Raw genomic sequence first — 6,681 nt, forward strand, 5'->3', positions numbered from 1 at the left:
AAGCCGTGATTGATTATGTGATGGGCTGGAGGTTGTGATTCGTTTGTGTTGTTGTTTGGTAAGGTATGAAATATCAAGCTGGTTCAGTATAGACTTAATGAACCTATTTTGGAACAGGTTGGTCATTCATACTGTTAGGAAACTTTTAAGATTCTTTTATCTGAAAAGGGAGTTTGAATTTCTGAATAATTAACTGATTCTTTTTCAAGAGGTTTTGAATTTTTTATGGTTAAACCATTGGTTTTCAAAGGATTCATAAGACAACGATAATCACTGAGCTTGAAAAATAGTTTTCTTATTAAATATCTTCTTATGATGATTCTGAAACTTTGTGGTGAGACCGTGTGGTTAGGTTCTCACCCCCTACAGCTTTATATTTTCAGGAGACGGATGAAGAGGCTCACAAAGGGTTTTATTGCATTTCGCTTATTTGATATTGTTGTTTTAGTATTTATTTATTCATCCCTCGCCATCAATATTATATTTTGTAAGAGAGATAGGAAATGTATGTGTTGTATGTATATTATGTTCATAAGTTACTTATGTAAGAAATTTTGTATATATGTATAAACTTGTTTGTTTTCAAGAAAAAAGTATTTTTCTGGCTTTTCAAAGAAAACAACGATACAGTTTCGAGTCAAAGGCTCATATATATTATTAAGTATATGAAGTCGTCGTAATACTTCTTGCTATCAGAGTGGCACCTTCTTACATTAATGTGTACCTTGTCACTTCATCTTGTCGATCATTTGTGGTCGGACAATAATTTTGGCAGTTTGTCGAGCTTAAATTAATGTGTTCTATATAGGAAACTTTTGAATAAAGAAATAGAAATTTTCTTATTAATAACTAAAAAATTCCTTTACAAATCTACGTACTAGGGGATTGGGTACCCCTAGTCCTCGTGCTAGTGTCTCGTTAAAAGTCCTTATAGTCGGAAAAAAGAGTACACCAATACACGAGGTTTGCTACTTAGATGTAGTACTTCTTTAGGTCACCAGCATACCAAGACCTCGGGATGTCCCTGATAAACCCATATTTCATGAGTTATTTTGTGCTTAGTTTGAGTGATTTATTCAATCCTTCACCCACTTATTCATATTAATTGCATGGTTTTACTTTCCCTTCCTTATTATGTGATATATGTGAAAAACATGTTTCCTAAGCTTTAAAATTAATTATTTTAATTACCTTTACTTCCATTCGATGCCGTGATTAGTGTGTTGAGTAGTTTCAGATTTTCTAAGGCAGAATGACTTAAAGGATGGAAAAGGAAACGTACAAAAATGGAAGAAAAGTGCAAAACGGAGTTTTGAAGAAACTGGCATCCATGCGATCGCATGGACGACGCGATCGCGTGCCAGAAGCGAAGAAGCAGCGACGCGGCCGCATGACTGGCGCGACCGCGCGCCTTAAGTAAAACGCATACGACGCGGACGCGTGACTGACGCGACCGCATGGCAAGGAAATGCTCCGAATGACGCGACCGCGTGACCCACGCGGACACGTGACAGAGGCCACGTATCAGAATTTACAGAATACGCCCCCAGCAATTTCTGAAGCCCTTTTGGCCCAGATCCAGGTACAGAATGCACAGACTAGAGGCTATAAAGTGGGGGAATGCATCCATTCAAAAGGGAGCTCGCCAATTTTTACTCTTCATGATTTAGATTTAGTTTGAGAGGGAGATCTTCTCCTCTCTCTCTTAGGATTTAGGACTTCTCTTAATTTGTAAGAGTGACTCTCGATCCAGGTTTTATGTTTCTTTGTTTTAAGCTTCCCTTTTCACTTTTATTTATTTATTCCAACACTTGAGTTGATTAATTACTTTTATAATTGAATTTATGAATTATTCCATGTTATAGATTATTATTTTAATTAATGATATTTGAGGTATTTTCAGTTTATGATTGCTCTTTTTAATTTATGTTATCATTGTTTCCGATCTGAAGACATTCTATTCCAGCAATTTAATTTTTCCCTTTTTGGTCTTGGTTAAGAATCAGTAACTCAACATTATTAAACTCAGCATAATTGATAATCGTTATCTTGCTAATTGAACTGAACTTCAATAATCCCAACTTTTTCTTAGGAAATAAATAGGATTCGAAGGTCAAACTAATTAGTCCCTTGACTTTCCTTTATTTTAGTAAAGGTTAACTAAGTGGAATTAAGATTCAACTTTCACTATTGTTGAGAGGAATAACTAAGTTGGACTTCCAATTTCTCTTACCTTGCCAAAAGTTGCTTTACAGTATTTATTTATTTTAATTGCCATTTACTCTACTTGTCATTCAAATCACTTGCTTCTCACCTTCTAAACCCCGATTACAACCTTTATAGCCAATAATAAGAACATACTTCCTTGCAGTTCCTTGAGAAGACGACCCGAGGTTTGAATACTCGGTTAACAATTTTTAAAGGGGTTTGTTACTTGTGACACCCAAAACATTTGTACGAAGGGATTTCTGTCGGTTGAGAGACTATATCTACAACGCGACTGTTTTTATGAACTTCTTTACTGGCAAAAATCCCTAACGTCAAAATGGCGCCGTTGTCGGGGAGCTCTAACGTGTGCTTTATTATTGGTTATTGTAAATATTTTTCTTTTATTTGTTTATTTATTTCTGTTTTTCCTTTTTATTTTTCATTTGCTACCATGAATTCTCACCCCTCTCGCTTTGAGTTTAGTTCTAACTTTGTTGAAGGAAATAAAAGTTACAGCAGGAATATCATCAAGGTCAGATCAATCAAGGATGGATAGAGCCGAGAGGATCTAATCAACCCTTTAGGCAGCAACACCCTCCGAGATATCCTGGACAAAGACCATTCTACCGTGCATACCCAGCTGAAAGATATGGTGGACAACCTTGTAACTACCAACAAGTCCCACCCCATGCATATAAACCATCCTTTCAACATAACCTCGAACCACCACACTCACAAGCTTCTCTTCACCATTCGCCACCATATGATCCTTCCTTACCTCAGTACCAATCCAATCACTCCCAATCACCGCCACTTTCCTATGTATCATGTCCAAGTCCGGCAACCCAAGAAGCAGAGGTTCGCCTAAAGGAAATAGTAAATAAACTTCAAACAACCATTCGACAACTGGAGCAAGCAGTAATTCAATGGGTTTCTAGGCGCTCAAATACACAAGGATCAGCCACAACCCCATGTGAACAGTCTAACGAAGAGTGTAGCATGAAGGAGATACTAGAAACTCCAGTGGACAAGACAGAGAATGAATTCGTACTAGAACAGGTAGAAGAAGCTGTCATTGTTCAAGAAGAAGAGTTGGTTGAAGATCTAGGAGACGCTGAACCTCCATGGGAATCCAGAACTGAGGAGAACTCCGTCAAGGACGCTACAGTTGATGCTAAGGAGGATATTGTACAATCTCCAAGGCAAGTTGTTTATGAAGAATCAGACGGAATAACCCAGGACACAAATTCCCTTGATGATGATAGTCACAAGTCAAATTCTCTTAGTAATGAACTGGCATCCGCAAGTGAATTCTCTGAGGTCGAAGAATCTTCCCCAAGTGAATATGAAGACGATGCGGAGGTAGATTTCTCTCAACCTCCAATCTATGACTCGAGTGATGAGGAAGACATAGAAGACTTTGACCAGGACACAGATACAATTGTAGAACCTTGCAAGGAAGTGGAGGAATTCACAGAAGAGCACAAGGGAGTAGAACTTACAGAACCACCGGAAACACCTATCCCAAGGCCATTACCACCTAATACAAGCTTCAAGTGGGTACAATCCTTAACCTATAACTTTACTTATTCACTTGAATATGGTTTGCTTGAAACAGATGGCCAGCTTAGAGCTCTTTGCGGCTTTAAGAGTAAGAGGGAAATGGCTCGTACTTAGAGCTGGTGCACAAGGTTCAATAAGGTTCCACGCTTCACCTCGAAGTACATGGATTGGTATCATGCTCAATTGCATGGATCACGGAGAATGTTTGGTCACCATGGTGAGATTCTACTTTTTAAACCGCCCGGATGGAAACATATAGATCAAGACGGAGGCGGATTTAATAGCAAAGCTTGGGATCCTGGAATCTATTATGACATTTGTCACCCCAGGAGCCTGAAAATTTGTCTGAAGTTGCTCAGAAGCTTTACATGCCTAGTATGGGACCCCGGAGGCTATTGGCATTCCAAGCATTGGTGGAGATTTTTGGACGAATTTAAACATAAGCCGCCCTAGCAAGAAGCTCCTCCAATGTCCAACTTAAGGACTTTAACTAAAAGTGCTAGGTGGGAGACAACCCACCATGGTATGGTCGCTTCTTTTTCAATTTATTTCTTGTTAATTGCTTTCATTTTTATTTCCTTTTCATTTTACTTCATTGAACCTGGAATCATGCATAGCATTCATGTTAATCATTGCATTCTGCATTTATCATACATATAAAAAAAAAGGGATGCGCAACGCGACCGCATCATTCATGCGATCGCGTCAAATGGCGAACTACATTTCCCACGCGACCGCGTCATCCACGCGATCGCGTGACCTGGAGATCGGCGTAAATATCCAACGTCCAGAAAGTTAGGCTGGAATCATGCGGCCCTTGTGCGTTTTGCACAAATTGGCCCACGCGAACGCATGCCCCATGCGATCGCGTCACTTGCACAATACCAATCCCACGCGAACGCGTGAGCGACGCGATCGCCTCGCATGGATTGCACATCACCCCAGAAGGAGACAGAGAGTTGTGCTGAAACGGTGCTGGAGTCATGCGTTTAGCACAATTTCCAGCGACACGATCGCGTGACCCACGCGATCGCGTCATCCCCTCTTCCACCCCTTTCATGCGATCGCGCGACCCACGCGATCGCTTTACCCCATTATCACCCCACCACGCGACCGCGTCTCCCACGCGATCGCGTAGATTTGAAAATATAACCCCCCAAGCCACGCGAACCCTATCAGTCGCGCAGCCCCCCAACCCTCTTCTCCCTCTCTTCTTCTTCTACTCTCAACCACCACCCAGCCACCATTGCCGCCGCCCCGACCCCCGCCTGACACCACCGCCCCCAGACGCCACCGCCACCTACACCCTTCCTTCCCCTCCCCTTCTTTCTTCTTCTTTCTTACTCCTCCACCCCCTTCCCGCCACTGCCCCCCGCGAACCACCACCCACCACCGCCGGCCATCCCAACAGCGCCACCCCCCCTCTCCCCTATCCAACCCCCTCCCCTATTTCACCCATTACCCTTCCTAAAGCCCCTACCCCCTAACCGCAGCAACCGCCGTGCCCACCGCCGCCAGCCACCGCGCCGGACGTCACCGCCAGCCACCGCGCCGGACGTCACCGCCAGCCACCGTGCCAACCATCGGACGCCACCATCACCACCACCCAACCACCTTCCTGCCTACTCTCCTTATTCAGCCTTCCAGGTTCCGCAACACGCAATCCTTTTTATCCGTTCGTAGTTATTCTTATTTTTTTCTGTTTCTGTTCATAATTAGGATAGATAGTCTTGCATGTTGTAGTGGATTTTAGGTTGTTAGGTAGATTAGGCTGTGGTTAGTGGATTTAGGTTTGTTTACTTGCACTGTTCATGCTTCTATTTTATCAAAACTGCAATTCTGTTGTTCCTGTGACCTTGTTCATATGCTGTGATTTCCTGCATTTGCTGCTTGTTACTCTGAATTTTCATGTTTTATTAATTATAGGTAACTGCAGCAAGTTTTTTTAATTCATATGAACTGCCTTGTTTGCTATTTTTTTTTCCGGGATAATCCAATTTTAGCCAGAATGCTGTCCAAATTTTTTTTTATGGTTTTCATTCATGTTTTGGTTTGGCAATCTGAACTATGTTGTCCTCTACCTTAACCAAACCATTTCATGAATGCTATGGCAGACTTTCTTATCCTCTTTGATTTTCTGGTTTATAAACTGCATTTGTGATATTCTGATTCCAGTTCTTGCTTTCTTTATATCTATTTGAATCAACATCACCCTGTTTTCCTTGTTCGGTTATGAGTTATTTCTAGTCATAATTGTGAATCCTTGTTACATGGACTATTTTCTTTATGCCACTTACTTTAACCCGCATTTTACTGACTCGCTAATTTTCATTTACTAACTTCTTTTTCAAATTCTAACCATACTAACCTTTTAAAATCTCTTCTGATTTTTCACTTTTCTCTAACTTTCTAATCATGGCATACTGACAATTTTTATATTTAACTTGAATTCTGATACATTTTGGATTGAAAATTCTTCCTTTTAACTTTTAAACTACTATACAATCCTTAATACACCATTACTTAACTCATTTACCTACTTCCCATTCTCCTTTGCCGCTTTGAGTTTTCTTTGTTTAATTGCCTATTTGCTTCCCTATTTTTATTCATATCCTGGTTTCCCATTTTTCAGGATGTCTGCCTCACAGAGGAAAGGAAAAGGCAAGGCTACTGGCAAGCGCAAGAGAGGAGATTCCTTCCAGTCCATCATTGACCTAATGCATGATTCCTCATGGCGGGAAAAGAACTTTACACAGCAGGAAAAAGCTGACCAGCTGCTCCCTGCAAATGATTCAATAAAATTTGCAAACCGATACTGCGAGCTGAAGTATCCGGCATTTGCAAACTCCAGGAATCTATACCTGGAGAAAACTCTGAAGATTCCAGAAGTACTCCAGCAGTACACCACTG

Source organism: Arachis ipaensis, chromosome B3, assembly GCF_059453495.1.
Source record: "Arachis ipaensis isolate K30076 ecotype BB chromosome B3, ASM5945349v1, whole genome shotgun sequence".
In the NCBI taxonomy this organism is placed as follows: domain Eukaryota; kingdom Viridiplantae; phylum Streptophyta; class Magnoliopsida; order Fabales; family Fabaceae; genus Arachis; species Arachis ipaensis.